This window comes from Lissotriton vulgaris, chromosome 7, assembly GCF_964263255.1.
Source record: "Lissotriton vulgaris chromosome 7, aLisVul1.2, whole genome shotgun sequence".
Lineage (NCBI taxonomy): Eukaryota > Metazoa > Chordata > Amphibia > Caudata > Salamandridae > Lissotriton > Lissotriton vulgaris.
Window position 1 is genome coordinate 190,467,806 of NC_141695.1, and position 18,764 is coordinate 190,486,569.

Genomic DNA, 18,764 nt, shown 5'->3' on the forward strand with positions numbered 1-18,764 from the left:
ATTACCCCAACACGATGCACCCCCACCTATTGATCCTATAGGGCAGAGGGAGGTAGAGTCTGCAATCAGTAAAATTGTCCAAGGCAAGGCACCGGGCCAGGATGGCATTCCTGCCGATCTGTTCCGTGCCAGCCCTAAGCAATGGGCCAAATTCTTCTCCTTTCTGACTAACACCCTCCTCCTTGGGTCTCCAGTCCCAAACTCATGGAGGGGAGCAGAAGTGATCCCTATTTATAAGAAGGGGCCAAGGGGCGACCCTGCCAACTATCGTCCGATCAGCTTGAGTGATGCTGGTCAGAAGGTGGTTGGCAGAGTCCTTCTTGAAAGAATCCTCTCCTGGGCAGAGGAGAACAATATTATGTCCCCTTTCCAGGCGGGCTTCAGGGCCTGTACAAGCACCGTAGATCAGGCTTTCAGGCTGTTATTACTTCATTGGAAGACAGTCTCGATTAGCAAGGGTGGTTTGTACTTGGCCTTCATCGATCTGAAGACCGCGTTCGACCTGGTCCCCCGAGGGCGCCTGTGGGCGGTTCTCCATGAGATGGGGTTCCCTCTGCCCATTCTGCACTTGTTGGCCCGCATGCATGATGGAACTAACGCACGCATTCGGTTGGGCACGAAGGAGCAGATAACAGAAAAATCCCGGTGAACAGAGGCGTCCGCCAAGGATGTGTTCTGGCGCAGACCCTCTTTTCCTTATTTGTTAACGGGGTGGTTTCTTTCTTATCTGACATTGATGCTGATGCCCCTAGTTTGGCCGGTTTGAAAGTCCCTGCCATGCTCTTTGCCGATGATACGCTACTAGTCTCTAAAACGCCCACTGGCTTCAAAAATTGCTGGATCGGTTTTGTTTTTTCTGTAACTTAAGGGGCTTGGCTATCAACACTTCTAAAACCAAGCTCCTCTATTTTAATCCCAGTAGAAAAGCCAATCGTATGCTCACTCTTAACGAAGAGCCACTAGAGCGGGTTAAAATGTTTGATTATCTTGGGATTAGGATATCCGACCAACTCAAGTGGAACCCCCACATTGAAAAAATGGCTTTAAACCATAAACGGGTTGTGGGTGCCATAAGCAGGGAGCACAGATCCTCAGTATCAAGACCCATAGCTCCTGCTTTAGAGATCTATTCTGCAAAAGCTGTAGGCAGTGCACTGTACGGGGCAGAGCTCTGGGGTTTTAATAATGTTGACCCCCTCGTAATGGCCGAAAACAAATTTTACAAGGAGCTATTGTCCATCCCCAGGAGTACCCCTAGCAAGCCCGCTCAATACGACCTTGGACGCAGATCTATTAAAGATCTTATAATTCTTCGTCCGCTTCTTTATTGGGCTCGCCTGTGGCGCACACCAGAGCTAGAGAGCTACGCAGAACGGCCTTAAAGAAGTCATGAGCTTGCAGGGGTCACACAAAATAGTCTGGCTTTCTAAAATGAAGGAACTTCTGACGGCCATTGGCCTATGGGTGGCGTGGGAGTCCGGTGCTTCATTATCTAAACTGGAAGTCAAGCGGGCTTACTGGCGGTGGGTCGACGCCCAAGAATCTAGAGCGGATAACTTGGGCAGACTCAATGATGAGTTTCGACTGCATAAGACCATACCCTTGCTTGAACCCTACATGGACTTTATTAGAAAACCCAAAGATAGGGACTTATATGTTCAGTTTAGAATGCGAACCCTACCAGTCCGTGAACGCACCTATAAATGGAAACCCCCTATCAGACGCATGCCACCTCCCCGCACTGCAGCACTGAACTGGAAACTATCCCACATGTTTTTTTTGTCTGCAGTGCCTACAATAAGCCTAGATCCAAATGGCTAAAACCTGTCTGTCGCCTACTTGAGACCAGAGGCTATGCCCCAGGACTAAGAATTTTACAATCTAACCCTAATACAGTACTGGCGTGTGGGGTAGCCAAATTTCTTAGCTGGGCGTGGGTGATCAGATTTAAAGCTATGTGATGAACCCTTTCTTAGGCAATCCCTTGTTTTTCTTTTTCCATCTAACTCAAAGCTGTAAATGGTTTAATACTGTTTTAACTCGTCTTTTTAGCTATTTACTAAGTGTTTTTATTAATGAATTGTATTTTTATTGTTATGTGCTTTTAAGATATTTCTATATCGAAATAAAGCTTTGTACCTTTGCACTGGCCCTGGTTAAGAGAGCCCGGGAACAGTTCGAGTCAGCTATCACCAGTCAGCAAAATTGGCAATGCCCAGGATGACTTTGCAACAATCATGAACCCTTCCTGCAAGCTCATCCATCAAGCTGATCTATCACATGCTTCCTGTCTGCAATGGCCGTCCATAAGTCCACCTCCTGATGCTACGAGAAACTGAAACAGCTCAACTGAACTAGACCATGTGCTTTGCACAAGGCCATCCTAATGCGACAACAAGAGCATGCAAAGAAGGGAGTCATCCCCGTGATAATGACAATCACTCCTGTGACTTAATTACATCACTAACCAGGGAAGAGGGACTTCTAGACTGCACCCAGGCAGGGTAGAGGGACCCCTACACTCTGCCATCTAAGACTCAGTCCATCTCTCGCTGTCATTCACACTCAGAGGTACCTGTTGCAGTATCACAGATAATAAACCTGCATTCCAGCCTTGGCTGTCTAGCAAGTACCACCAGGATTCAAATTGAGGCTCTAGTACCACAGTTGAGGTTCCAAGGAAGGCACTTGTTCTTTCAGTGTATACCCAGCGTAGCCCAGTATGTAGTGCACTGTTGGCCACTGCCTCAGCCAAGGACCAGGTATGTCCACTATGATTACAACTATCAAAGTTTCGTTAAGTCAACTGGAGCGCACTTGAGTATCAGTGGTAGTGACCACCCGGACATATAGTCTTATCTAAGAGGACTGCATGCATATACTCGCATTGAGATGTGTGGACAGCCAGTGGGACAAGCATTAGACCCCACTGCGGCAGGGCGAGGAGCTCAATGCATAAGACAGATTGTAGGAAGAGCTTGGGGCAAACACACAGCTTGCATCAGGAGACACATTGCCAGAAAACTGATACTCCTGGGTGGACAATGTGAAAACATGTCGAGGGTCACAGACTGACAATAAAGCAGCATAAACGTCAAGGACAGCAGTGGCAAAAACGCAAGGAGGAAACCCTTTGCTCACAGTATTCAGCAGTTTTATTACTCCAATTTGCATGTTTTTCACATTCCACTAGGAAATAACTAGCCGAAATGTTTTTTTTTTTTTGTGACAGACACGATATTCCCATAACATAATTATTTTCTCTAACCAAATTCCTGCATGAAAATTGTGTAGAGAGAAAACCCAGTCCTGAGCACAATTTTCACGAAATACAATATTACAGCACCGGGCGCAAGCAACGTTTTACAATGACTGTCATACTCAGAAGAAAGCTGTGTCTGGTAAATACAACCGCACAGACGTATTACCGAAAGGACCCCATATTCCCACCTTTGACCAAACGTACTGAGTACTCACTCACATGACAGCTAATAGAGATAATTTCACCCATGGATTCTGTGCTGAATTTAGCTCTTCCTCCAGATCGAATGGGATTTTAGTTATCCTCCTAATTTAAAATGAGGCCCATAAATACATTGTTAAGGGTTTTTCAAATCGTTGCCTTTGTCTCCCCCTGCAGGGGGTGGAGAGGATTTCTTCTTGTAATCCGGGGTAAGCATTGCAGGCCGCCTCACGTCGAGTGCCTGGAGGCATGCTTCCGCGCCGAGGCGCACGCAGCTGCTCAGACATCACTTTCTGCTGGATGTTCCCGCTTAATGACCATCCAGCAGCAGCGTGCCGCGAGAACCCGTCCTCAAACGAGGCCCTGCGCGGAGTCGTCCTTCAAGCTGTTTTCCAGCTCTTAACCCGGCTCTCCTTTCTTGTTAGGATGAGGGATTCTTTTTATCAGGAGGCTGCCTTTGATCTCGCGCTCCTTCCTCTCGAAGCTCTCTCTCTTCCAGCGCTTCCCCCTCCGCCGCCCCCCCCCCCGGCGTAGGGAACATTGATGGAGGAGGAGGGAAGCTGTCCTTTCCCCGCCACTCCTAGGCGACAGCTCCGCCCTCAGTCCTCACGCGCTGCCAGGGAAGGGTAGAGGAACCGGAAGTGACGGGGTCAACCAGGGTCCCTGCCTTCACACTGTCGCTTTGGTCTTCATTTAGAGAAGAATGTAACGCAAGATTTCACGATAAGCGGTTGTAATGGACTTCTTTTCAGTAAAGTCTCCACAGTATGAATTGCCACTGACGTGGCCTGGTATTTGGTAATGTTCCTGTGGAGACTGCTGTGGTATGAAGTCCACCTTTAGAGGAGCCCCATGACCACTGCTTTTTAGAGAACAGTGAAGTGAAGTACTTGTCGTCTTAAATTAGGTTCTGCCTGTCACATTTTCTGTTCCAGTGCAATTTGTTGCTTTGGAGTCTCGTGCTTTGAACAATTTCCTTTCTTCTTTGCACTACATATCTTTCGTTCACCTTTGATTGGCAATAGCTCCCTATAAGGCAAGCACTAGCAATGCTAATCATTTTGGCTTTTGTATATTTTCTTATGTCAAAGTGTCAGCTATGTGGTTTTCTGTGGAAGCCAGGTGCCAAGGCCGGGCGCGACACTGCTGTGCGCAGGTTACAGGTCGCGCTGAAACAAATAGCCTGCACAATTGAGGTCTGGCCTCAAACTGCAAACGCATTGTTCCGCCTGTTTATTGAGACATTAGGTCATGTGGCCCACAGGGCAAACCATTATACATCTGAGGCTGGGGGTGCCGGGTTGGACACCCCTCAGACTGCAATGCTATATACAGACCCCCCTGGATATAGCGGCATGGATTAGCAAATTTAGCGGCACAAAAATGGAAATTTAGCGGCACAAATATGGAAATTTAGCGGCAATTTAGCGGCATTTTATTTGGCGTTTTTTCCTACAACAAACACAGATATCTTAGTTTTCTGTTTGTGAGTCTGTGTGTGTTGGTTCCTGGTGTGCCTGTGGTCTGTGTGTGTTGGTCCCTGGTGTGTATGTGGTCTGCGTGTGTTGGTCCCTGGTGTTTTTGTGGTCTGTGTGTGTTTGTGTAACCGAAGTAGCTATAAGTATTGTCATCTATTACCCTGTTACTCGTCTTAATTTCTCAGGTAATGTTCTTCGCTCTATTGTAAAGCGCTCGGGCACCTCTGGGTAATTATTTCTGGGCTGTATAAAAACGCATAAATAAATAGGATGCACCCTGAAAGTTCTCTTTGTAAGTGAGCAGCCCTAGACAAAGTTTTTTTTCAAAACAAATGGCTAATCCTGTGCACCAGACGCCTATACATTCAAAGCCCACTGACTTGATAAGACAGCAGGGGCAGCACCTTTCTACTTTCTTTCCCCAGCAGATAACTTTACATGAAAGTCCACAACAGACGCAACAAACTGTCACTTGCCAGCTATTCACCGTCCTAGGCGCAAGCAGAGCTGTGGGAGAGCAAAGGTTTGAACGAGACCGCAAGAACGTATTCCCCCCCCCCTCCCCCTCCACCCACGTTACCCCAAGGGGCCCAACTGTGTGCTAGCATCCTACAAATACACAGATGGTGCTAGCCTGACCCCAGGCTGCAGAGGGTTTGTTCTGGCGATGTCAGTGTCTCAGCGTGGTTTGTACACGTAGGCTGAAATGAGAGAAAATGCTTTGCCTACGCGCAGAGTACTCGCAGCTGTTTGAGCCCAGTGCCCGGCGAACGGAGGGACAATCTAAAGGGGGCGTGGAGGAGAGGGAAGGGGGAACATTGGCTCTAACAAAATACCCAAACCACGTGCGGATTTACTAGCTAATGAGCACGCCGATTTTTGTTCAGCACGCTCGGATTGGCTGAGGATACTCCAATTCTAGGCTGGTTTACACATGGACATTGAGAGTTCTTCCCACTGCCTGTCTACACCCCTCCGCAGACCCGCCCCACCCCCTTGAAAGGGGTCTGGATGTGTAGATTTCGCCGGCAATTTTGTAAAAATCCCGCAATTTTTACAAAAGTGCCGATTTTGCGGGCACTTTTGTAAAAATCGCTGAATTTTTACAAAAGTGCCGATTTCGCGGCAAATCGCGGAATCGCGAAATCGCGATATCCTGGAGGGTCTGTATATAACTCTCCTTTACCCTAATGAACGAGAACAGACAAATACAGAAATATTAAGTCAAAATCGAGACAATATTTGAGACATCCTCCGAAGGGGTACAATAACAGAAAAACACTGCCCTTTGGGTTGTTGTAGATGGCTGTAGATGGATCACAAGCTACTTCTGTATAAGTTACAGAATAGGTTTATTAAGACACGGCAGAGTAGTACACCTCACCAGCTGACCAGACCATCAACTGACAAGTGTGGAACCTTCAAGTACAAAGTAGAATGCACATAGGTATACTGGGAGGCTTACGAGGTGTGAACATAGAGAAAGGTCTAATGACCAAAGGTGGCCATGTTGCGAGGAGTATACGTTTACTACATGGGTCTAAAAGATACTGACTCTCTGGTATTGTAGCCTCTCCGGTCTGGTCTCGTATACTACCAATCTATCACATAGTCCTGAAACTTCTGGGACAGAGTAGGGTTTCTCTGGATATTGTACCTGGGTAGGCCATGGTCATGTCCCTCTTGCACGGAGGTGGGTCCTCCTGTGTCCTTTCCTGCCATTGGCAGGGCGGGCAGCATGGTTGGTTCGGGGTCAGACAGGGGTTGCTGTGGGGATGTTGTTTCCTAAAGATTCTTGGGCAGGTGCTTGTCTTTTGGGTCGACGTTCCTTTGGTCTAGTGGCCCCATAGGGCTTCCCCGGGAATCCTCTGAAGTAGGAAACATTTCTGGTGATTGTCTCTCGACCCCGAGATGCTCACACAATGACTCCTTGGATTCTTGTGAATCGTCACTGGTGGCTTTTGAATGGGAGTCTGAACTTACTCCTTAGGTTCCTATCTCTCACTAGCGTCCAGCTCCCTGTACAGATGCTTGGGATCTTGGCTCCCTTTTGTTGTGAAACTCAGTGGTTCTGTTCTTTTTGACGAGAGTGAACTTGGCTGTCTGGTGCTGGGGTTCGTTCCCAAGTTGGGTGGTGCAGAATAACATCCTCGACCCTTGGCCCAAAAGAGAGAATGCTGGGTGCTACCCCTGTGGTGGTGTGGAGAGTCAGACAATATTCTTCCAGGAATGTATATATGGGCCTTTTGACGCTCTATGCTCTGCCTGGGCCGTGCAGCTAGAACCCATGTGGGGGCCCCTCGGTAGGCAGTGGGAGGATGAGGGCCCTACACCGCAGCAGGGCCCTGCCCAGCTGTAGGTTTCCTCTCTCTAGGTGCATGTGCCCTGCTGTTGGCATCACCTCTCAAGGCACATGTAGGTGTAGGTAGCTGAAGGAGGAGATATCTTCCTTGAGCTTGTGGATCCCCGGTGGGGAGCACAACAAGCAGCCCCTGGGTGGAGGTTCCAAAAATGGTGCTTGTTGAGCACTGATAGCAGGCGGTGCAGGTGGCGGGCCATGCAGCTTAGCGGGCTGCCTTTGTGTCGACTGTCGGGAACCATGAGCAGTGGGTAGGGCAGCACTGCGGGTGTTGGGCTGCCGGCACCAGCGAATTAGATCAAGAGCAGGCTCAGGGGCTGAGGGGCCACAGACCGCAGCACAGCAGGTCATCAGGGCGAGGGCAGAGGAAAACTGTCCTTGCCGCCAGTTGTTGTGTTCTGGGGAGTCCCCATGTCAAGTCGGCCCTGAGGCCATGCTGAAACAAACAGCCTGCACACTCGCTGGGGTCTGCTGCGGAACTGCAAACTCAAGGTTCCGCCTGTTTATTGAGACATAAGGTCATGTGACCAACAGGGCAAACCATTATACATCTGAGGCCGGTGATGCTGGGCTGGACACCCCTCAGCATGCAATACTAATAGAACAAACACACACAAAGAACAAGTGTGCCACGTGGACTGAAAACTTCTCTCACCCACAACACAGATAGAGCAGGGAGCCCAGAATTGCAAACTTCCCTCTTCATAGAACAGGTACAGCTTGGGCATCACCAGGGTAAAGTTGCCCCCCTCACAGAAGAGGTGCAGTCTGTGCATCAACAAAGCAAGCCTCAGTACCACACGGGACAAGTGCAGCGCGGACATCGAAAGTGCACAATTCCATCCTTCACAGAAGACATACAGATTAGCCGCGCTTTACAAATCCACATATCATAACAATGGCTATCAGGCTTCCTTCTGTCACAAAACAGGTATAGCATGTGCATTATGGGTGCAAGCTTCTAGCCCTCAAAGAACTGTCAGATTCCAGGTGTATCTAATATGAGTTTCAGTCACATACGGTTTGGTCGAAAGTAATGCTTCCTTCTCTCCAGAAACGTTACTGTTCATTTTCAGATTAAGCATTCATTGCTCACAGAACAATTACAACATTAACAACAATAGTGCAAACTCCCATCCCTCACAAGACAAAAACAGCATGGACACCAAAAATGCAGTTGTTCACCCGTCAAAGTACAGGTGCAGCATGACAGCAACAGCGGGAGCTTCTATCCCACATGGAACGGATACAGAAGGTTGCTCCGCAACGCAAGCTTCTATCCCTCACAAAACAAGTACACAATGTGCATTAGTGGTGCAAAAATTCCATCCACCACTCTACAGTTGCAGAATGTGCTTCAACTGTGCTGACTTCCATCCCTCGTGGAACAGTTGCAGAATGTGCATCTAAAGTGCAAACTTCTTTTCCTCACAGAACAGTTGCAGAATGCGCTTCAACGGTGCAAACTTCCAGCTCTGACAGAACAATTGCAGAATGTGCATCTAAAGTGCAAACTTCCTTTCCTCAAAGAACAGTTGCAGAATGAGCTTCAACGGTGAAACTTCCAGCTCTGACAGAACAGTTGCAGAATGTGCTTCAACGGTGAAACTTCCAGCTCTGACAGAACAGTTGCAGAATGCGCTTCAACGGTGAAACTTCCAGCTCTGACAGAACAGTTGCAGAATGCGCTTCAACGGTGAAACTTCCAGCTCTGACAGAACAGTTGCAGAATGCGCTTCAACGGTGAAACTTCCAGCTCTGACAGAACAGTTGCAGAATGAGCTTCAACGGTGAAACTTCCAGCTCTGACAGAACAGTTGCAGAATGCGCTTCAACGGTGAAACTTCCAGCTCTGACAGAACAGTTGCAGAATGTGCTTCAACGGTGCAAACTTCCAGATCTGACAGAACAGTTGCAGAATGTGCATCAGCAGTGCAAGCTTCCTGCCCTCAAATAGGAGATGCTTCTATCAGAAAAGGAGTGCCATGTCCATCAACAATGGAATCTGATCTCCCTCCAGAAGAGGTACACATCAACATCAGCAGCTTATGCGTCCCTCACTCACAGAATAGGTCAGCATTGATGTCCTTTCTTCAAAGGACTAAGCCGGTGACCCAGTGGAACACATGAGCTTTGTGCCAGACTGGCAGTGTAGTTTCATCATTCAATGGGGACCAAAAGTGGGAACAGCAAACACACAACCCTTCCCAAGAAGTAACTCAATGCACTAGGAGGAAAATAACTCAGTGCACCAGAGAGAAAAGAACTCAGTGCACCCGGGAGAAAGAAACTCATTGCACCAGGAAGAAAATAATTTGGTGCACCAGGAAGAATGGAACTCAATGCCCCAGGAAGGAAGGAGCTCGGTGAAACAGGAAAAAAGGAATTCAGTGCAGCAGGAAGAAAGTAACTCATTGCACTAGAAGGAAAGAAACTCAATGCACCAGAAAGAAAGGAATACATTGCAGCAGGAAGAAAGTAACTCTGCACCAGAGAGAAATTAACTCAATGCACCAGGAAGAAAGGAGCTCAGTGCACCAGGAAGAAAGTACCTCAATGCACCAGGAAGAAAGTAACTCAGTGCCTCTCAAATAAATTAAAACAGTGCACCAGGAAGAAAGGAACTCAATGCACCTGGAAGAAAGGAATACATTGCAGCAGGAAGAAAGTAACTCTGCACCAGAGAGAAATTAACCCAATGCACCAGGAAGAAAGGAGCTCAGTGCACCAGGAAGAAAGTACCTCAATGCACCAGGAAGAAAGTAACTCAGTGTCTCTCAAATAAATTAAATCAGTGCACCAGGAAGAAAGGAACTCAATGCACCTGGAAGAAAGAAGCTTAGTGGACCAGGAAGAAAGGATCTCAGTGCACTAGGAAGAAAGGACCTTCATGCACCAGAATTAAAGGAATGCAATGCACTGTAAGAATGTAACAATGAACTAGAAATAAAGGAACCCAATGCACCAGGAGCAAAGGAGCTCAATGCACCTGGAAGACAGGTACTCAATGCACCAGGAAGAAAGGAACTTAGAGGCACATGCATCAAGTGATTTTGGAGTCGCAAACGGTGCGAATCGCAAAATTCGGCCGTTTGCGATTCCAAAATCACTTTTTGGGATGCATGAAACAATTTTTTTGAAATCGCAATTTTTTGCGATTACTGAAAATGCGATTGCATTTAAGGAATTTCATTTTTGCGATTCCTTAAATGCAATGCATGAATGTTTAAAAAAATGTGAATTCGCAAATAGAGGGAGCAAATTAACATGAGTGTGAACCTCGTGTTAATTTGCGAAATCTTTCAAATATGCTCAAAAAAGCATTTTTGAAAGTGTCATGTTACACACACACATGTCCTTTGGACATGTATGTGTGAAACTTGCACTTAAAATAACATTTCAAGGGTGCAGGGGGGGGGGTCATTTGGACCCCCCTCAGCACCCTTGAAATGCATTAACAAATTGCGATTCGCAAAATGAAAATCGTAAAATGTTAATGCCTTCCCATTGATTCCTATGGGCCTTTTGGCCCATAGGAATCAATGGGAAGGTTTTCCTTAATTGCGATTCGCAAAATGTGAATCGCAATTAAGGAAAATTAAGAATTCGCAAAAATATTTGCGATTTAATCATGCATTGCCGTTTGCGATTTCTAAATTGCGATTCCTTAATTTTCGCAATTTAGGAATCGCAAACGGGTGCAATGATGCATGTGCCCCAAAATGGCTTGCACACGTTGACATGTTCCAGGCAAACTTGCTTCGTCTATGGCACACATGGCACCAAACCTTTCCCTTGGCGTGTGGTCTCCTCCATAGGGCTGTTTGACGGTTAGATGAGAATCATTTTCCCTTCCTTTGTTCAACAGGTTTTCTTGCTCTCCCTCCCCTTTTCCTATGTAGTTCAAGCTATCGCCTCACAACTGGAGCTCCACATGCTGAGCAGTCTGAATCTCATCCACAAACAGCAATAACCCTCAGCCTCTACTCTCATATTTTTAAATATGCACTCCCTAAGTGTGGTGCATTCAGAGGAAACATATATGGGCACAGATCTTGCCAAATCTTTGTCCCCAGTTGCTTCATTAACTGGAAACTGAGACTTTGTAAGAACTGATCTTGTAACTTAGACTTACTTTGATCTCTTGTTTAGAATCTATGTAGGTGTTCCCATGGTAGCTTTTGGACTAATTGGAATATTTCCCTTTTTTTCTGGAAAATAGTTAAATAGTCTTAGAACAACTAGGGGTACAGCTTTGGACCAAGATACAGCTCATATCCAAGTGGGACTTTGGTCCTTCTTCCGTCACACCTCTGTCCAATTCCGTGAGTCTTGTTACAAACATAGTGGTAGACTTCCTTGACCCAGACATATATGCTATGAGCCATAGAATTGCATTGTAGCAAGCCAGCTCAAAGTTTTCCAAATGGGATCATGTTGGCCATGTGGCCCCAATTATGTTTTTTGTTGTAAAGGCTCTAAATATATTTGTGGTTTTATCGCTAACCCCTGGTTAGATGCTGCTTGTTAAATTAAAATGAAGATGTCTGTTGCAGAAGGCATCAGCACATTCTATGTATTTATGTTTTATACTTTTGCCTATTTTACATGACTATCAAGATCTTTCGTGATACTACAGTACTGACAAGACATTCAAATTATAGTTGGTTAGTTCCACGCAATGCTTTATCTGAGTCTCTAACTCATCTATCCATGGAGAGCCAATTGCAGAAATTCCGCTGCTTATGGGACATTTCTTGCAAAATGGTCAAATCCACCATGGATGTGTCCAAATGACCGCTGACCGCCCCATGAACAGAAAGGGCCTCCTAGAGTGCTGTGATCACAAGATTTCAGACTTGAGAAGGCTCTGACTAACTGTCAATACATTTCATGACATTAACAGTGGGAGCTCAGTTAAGCTGGCTGATGGCAAGGTTTGGAAGGACTCTACCCTGACAGAAAAATATGATATCACTGGGGCAGTAGGACCTAATGCAAATTATTTGATTACTATTATACTTAAGCATCTGTCGTGGGATACTTTTAATAGGAGAACTTGTGATGGTTCTGACCACTCAGGACCATGGACGGCCAATATCCCGGGTTTCCTAGGAAAAAGGACTAATCTTAATTCGGTCTTCTGGTGCCAAATTGCCCAAGCGCATCCACACTTGCATCAACTGCTATGCCCAGTGGTCCCTTGGCTGCTGACTTTTGAGGGGTAAAAAGAATAGAGGTTGCAATCACTAATCTAAAACCTAGGTACGATGGCAAGACCAAATACAAATACAAGACCAAATACAATGCAAAGATGATTTGAATTTCAAAGGCAATGAGTTTAAATAGTAGAAGCTCAACATTGAGCAACAGGATAAAGAGAGGGAAGATAAACAAAGAGAGAAAGAACGCTGTGAAGGAAAGAAGTTGGCAACCTTTTTCACTCCTGCTACGGTCTCCTTGTTTTCAGCCAAGCTACTTTCTATCTTATCTGCCTCGCCACTAGATCCTAGTTGCCCTAAAGTGGCATCTTTTCTTGCCCCTTCGATTATGCCAAACCTTGCAGTCTTATGCATCCTTTCCTTGACAACAAAGTTGGATGTGGTGTCACCTGTAATCTTGCTGAACTGGCTGGCCCACATTGGTATCAATTATGTAGCACTCCAGTGGATCTCTTCATGTCTCAGTGATGACTCCCAGACAGTATCATTGGTTATTTCCTGCTCAGAATTTTAATAAATCTCCTACAGGGTTCTGAGGGCTCGGCCCTGACCCCAACCTTATTTAATATTTATCGAGCTCCTCAGACACTGTCATACGTTCCTTCAATCTACCATTTTATTCACACACAATCATCAAGTTATACTGCATCTGAATTACCTTCCTTCTCTTCTTCATTTTAAAGATTGCATGTGCGCCGCTTGTCAATTACATGAGCATCAACATCTCCATTTTGGTACAGCCAAAATATATCATGTTTGGTAAAAAAACAACATGCCTCATCATCCCTGATATGATTCTCGTGCCAAGGTCTAGATGGCATGTACCCAGGTGGCTACCTTAGAGGTTGCCCACTTGGTTGCCCCAGCCTTCCCTGTGCCTCGCTCCCAACCCGCAGCTGCTGGTGCCAAGAGAGGAATCTGACCCCTGCCAGGAGGTGTGAACTCTCCCCGGAGTCAGAAACAGTGACCTGGATGGGAAGGAGGTCATTCCTCCCTCCCTCACAGGAGGTTTCGTGAAGTGACACAGCAAGGCAGTGAGCTTCAAAGCCTTCACCGTCTTACATCGGGCTGCACCCCAAAAGAGAAAACAGCCCCCCTCTGCCCCCAGGCACATCTGCACCTGAGCAGGTGGGAAAATGAGGTATTCAGGAGGTGTACTCCCCAGAAGGCTAGCCACACCTCTTGGGTTGGCTACATGGACTGACAGCTAAAAAATGTTTCTGCAACTTTTATAAGTGGCAGAATAGAGGGTTCTGGGTAGAAAAGGTGCCCCCCCCCCCAGATGTGGTCACCTCGGGACGGATTAGTTGTTGGGGCAAGTAAGCCCATTGGACACTTGCACCCGCACCCGTAACGCCCCACAATGTAAGATTTAAAGGTGTGCCCTGACATCAGAAACACATTTTTTTAAATCTGATTTGCAACTATGGACTTAGAAAAGACCTGAGTCTGTGACAACAGGAGCTGCATAGCCCAAAGGTGTGACACCCTGTACCTGTGGCAACTTTTCTGGACCTGCATGACTATGACTCGTTCCGGACCAAAGACCAGTCCCTAAAGACAAAGGGATCCCTTTGAGAGCCAAAGACAACTCTAGACTCCCTTAGACTAGTGGCTCTAGTTCCCTGCTCACTGCAGGTAAAAACAACGTACCTCCGAAGAATTGCTGGTCATTGGGCCCTCCATGGGATTGCCCAAATTTTGATGGTCCAGTGCATTGTGGGAAATGTAGTCCTGACTTCCAGCAAGTTTCAGGCAGCTACCGTTTGCTCCCAGACCTTTGGACATTAAAATACCTTTCTGCTGACCTTACCACTGTCAAGACTTGTTGGTGGCAAGTCTGCCAACCACCACTTTACTTGATGCTGTACCTCGAAGGAACGCCACACCGCCTTCACCCAATGTCAGCAGTGGCTTAGTTGTCAACTTTTTGTACCCTTTCCTCACCAGTACAATGTAAGTGGTAAAACCAGCTCCCCCACAGATTCCCCTTTAGCACCAAGGGCAGCAAGGACAACTCTGCAACCATGCTTCTCGAGCCAGGTAAAATCGGACTGATAGTTGTGGCCTTGTCCTGGGACCTGCATCACCTTAACCCTCCGTGGGTTACACGCACCTTGATCTGCAAGTGACCAATTGTCACTATTGCTTTTTCCAGTTGACCGCAATGATAAGGTTTTGTAGAATTGTTTTGCACTGATTTAATTTTGCTTCTAAAATCTGTAACTCCGGTTATTATTATCCGATTGACTTCATTTTGGTGTGTAAATTTATATAATAATCTGCTTCTTTCTTTAGTAAGCTTTATTCATTTAAATTGAACCATAAAAGCAAAACACAAATGTGGAAAAAGTACAAATATATAATAATAATAATGCAGAATCACAAAATACAGTCAATTGGATAAACACATAAATCAAGTCATCATTAAATCAGACACTGATCCCCTGTCATTCATAAATATAAAATTCAATAAATATTTGATAGCATCTGATTGCTTAAAAATATAAAGAGATGACAAGAGAGACAGAGACATGCAAGACCTATTTACTTGCCCACCCTCTTTTTAGCTTTCACCACAGCAGCAATGTAATTGTACCCCATAAAACAGATTACACCAGTTAGCAGAAATTGAAGATATAACAAAGCTGATTTATATTGTTTCGAATTAAGAGGAATTAAAAATTGAGGTGATTGGGGAGTAATCGAATCACAAGGGCAAGGTGCTGGGTTCTTCACATTATACTCATGTGAGGAGTACGCAAATTAGGCCAGGGCAAGCCTAAACCTTATCAAGAGATACCTATGATGTCTGGGAACCTTTAACAACTATGGATCAATGTTGGGGAATAGCATAAGGGAAGAAATGTTGCCACCAATCCCCTTTTTGATTCAGTCTCCATTCTTTTTGCCACAAGATGGTGTATGGTCAAAGAGTTCCCGTCTAATGGTTATTTTATCACGGGGAACAATACTCTCAGCATAGTAAAGAGCTCAGATCGAGTTCCAGTAAGGTGTTTTTAACATACATAAGCCATTTACATTTATACATCCCGGCTAGCCCCAGACAGTCTGACAACAACGACTGGGTCAGTGCACCTTCTGGTCTGCTTTATTTTTATAAAATGGTGTCAGTTGTCTTTCGAGTTGTGTCAAATACTTATTGTCTATGTTGGTATTCTGAAATGCTTAACATGTGTTCCTCTAGAAAAGCCTGACTGCTCTTTGCCAATCTACCAGGACTGAGCTAAGTATAATTGTGAATCCAAGGACCATATTTGGGGTAGGTGAAGCCAAGCCAGCACCACTACATAATACTCCACCTTCCTACGGTGTCCAAGGCATGGAATGGATGGCCTACAGAAAAGCAGGCCAGACTGAGGGCCCATAGCACAGGTCTGGAGCCAGTAAAACTTGGTTGCTCTCAACAAGTAGAAAAGGTGCCTCTTTAGTAAAAGAAAGTAATGGTTACAGTCGCGGCTCGCATGACACACGGGTGGGGGGGACGGGTGGGAGGTCATGCGGGGCTCGTGCGGGTGTGTTACATTTTTTTTAAAACTTACCTTACTGGGTCCCACGTCACCTCTGCTCCTGGCCGGGTCAGCGTTTTCCTGCTGCTGGCCTGCTGAACAGGAAGCAGCAACAGGCAGCCTCCCTTACCTTTCCTTTGCCAATCACAACACTGCAATGAGAGCGCTGTGATTGATGCAGACGGTGCCCAGCCGGGCGCCTGTAGGGAGACTGTTTTCTCTATGTAGGCTATATGCAGCCTACATAGAGAAAATGTAGAGTGCACATGACCTATTTGGTCGGCCCCAGAGGGCTGACCAAACAGTCAGGACCAACAACAGTAGGCAAGCCACTCCTCTCCCACCCACCAGCCCCCAACCAGGCATACCCTCCCACACGCCCCTAACCAGGCATACCCTGCCTTCTGCTTTCTCACAGCACGAGAAGCAGAAACATAAAATGGTATTTAAAATACCATTTTATGTTTCTGCTTCTCGCACTGCGTGAAAGCAGTGGGGCGATGCTCCTCCTCCCTAATGGAGGAGCCGCACCTGAATGGTTATCCCTGGACCAAACTCAAGGATGTGAAGTCTTTGGCCTCATAGAGTGAGCCTCTTATCCATATGCCACAATGTATTCAACTCACTTATAAAATGATAATTTGCAAGGAAAATATTGAAAATGACATATCATATTTTTTCAAATTGTATTGCTAATTACATACACTTTGTAATCAGTAGGACTCATTGCCACCGTCCAAACCTTTTGTATGTTGTCATTTTATTAAACGTGACTTAAAATATATATTTGTTTATTGTGGTGCATAATTATTAAGAGATATACAAAATTAATCACTAGTATTTTAATAATATTTAATTAAATTCAAAAAGGATGTTCAAATATTTTTTACATAAAAAATAAATATGTACTTTTTAGAATTGTTCATGACATTAAACAAAATGTTTTTATATTTGTAACTATTTTAAATAATGTAACATTATTTCCTATGAAGTTTTAGTCCCCACCGCCATTATGTTTTATAGAATGATGTTGCTGTACCAGTGGTTGGCCATGTGTAGTGCTGGTCTTACTACTGTTGTGCAGTAATACTTCAGAAGTGCCGTTTGTGAATAGCATTCTGTATCATAGTTGTAGTACTACTGTTGAGCTACAATAGTACTACAAAATGCAGTTTGTGAATCAGGCACAAAGCCAGTAGGAGAATTGGCAGACTAGAGGCGCACAGTGGCACTTTCTATGCATTACTCCTGGGGCCGTGCCATCTGTAATCTACTGCTTTTGAAATGTGCCCACTGCCCCTGTTGACTGGATCGCCCATTGATGGATGGACCCCCAGAGCAGGGAGAACGCTATCAGAGCAGCCATGCAACTATCTGTGTCAGGGACTCAGATTCATGGCCCGCGCTGGCTCTGTCCTGGCACTCTGGGATCTCTGATAACGTCACCTTTGATGCAGAAATTACATTTCTTGGGAGATAAAGAGCTAGTGGCTACAGTGTGTGAGATTGTTGTTGTCTGCAGTCACCCCATCCTCCTCCCCAAGAGTTGTGGTTATTGAAGAGCCAACATCGCTTGGGTGGATTGCCAATAAAGATAGCAGCTTTTATTGGGCTTTGTATTCGGTTTAACATGTGCATAGGAAATATCTCTGTTAGTAACAGGATGAAAGATGCTGTCCAGTAGCCAAGGACCAGATTCCCCCCATAGATACACATATGTACATGTAATGTAAACCTATACACAACTCTGTAATGCATAATGTGTGTCTGTATTTTGATATATATAAATATGCATATATATATATATTTTTTTTTTATTTGTTTTTGACACAAGGAATGTGGCACAATATATATATATTCACTGAAAAAACCATAGGTTTCACACCAGTTATAGTTAGCTGGAAATTTGACATAAAACCATTGAAATTCCCACGTTATAGTTAGTTGGATAAAAAATATTCTTTCGGAAACAACACAATGATTAGACACATGCAGCGCAGGCATCCGATCAACTATTCTGCTGCAGAGATGAGGGAACTGGCCAGTAACCCTCCCCAATCTACAAGCACCACCTCCAAAAGAAAGCAACCCACTCCGTCGGGACCAGAGGCAAGGGAGACGATCCCTTGCATTCAGCCACGGTTTGCAGATTTCCGAATAACATGTATTCATTGTGGTAAGACCATCTCCTATGGTGAACTGAGCATACAGCTCATCGTCCTTGCTTGGGACAACCACAAATGCCCCAAAAAAACCCTATTTTTTTCTTTTCTTTTTTTTCTCCAGTTGAGCCATTTTCAATTCCCTGTTTTTTCGTTTCTCCCCATGAAAAATACAAAAAAATATAAAACTGTTCAGAAAACCCAAAAAAAGTAAAAAATGTTCAAAAAAACAATAAAGAAAATATAAAACAACAAAAAGAAGAAAAAAAACAGTTCTTTTTAGAACTACCTCCAATTTATAAAAAAAGGCTACATTTAAAAAAAAAACTCTGTCATTCTTCTTTCCTTATGGGCCGCTCCCCGGTCCGCTCCCCGGTGCGCGTACCGGGCGCTCCCCTGGCGCAAATCAAAAAAAATATATATATTTTGCACCGCGGGGCCCTTTTATAGCCCCCACATAGAACCTAGGTGGTCAGGGGGGGTCTACCCTGCCCCCTTATGGTCATTTCTCCCTTTTTTTCTCCACCTCTTGTGTCTCTATCCTACCGAG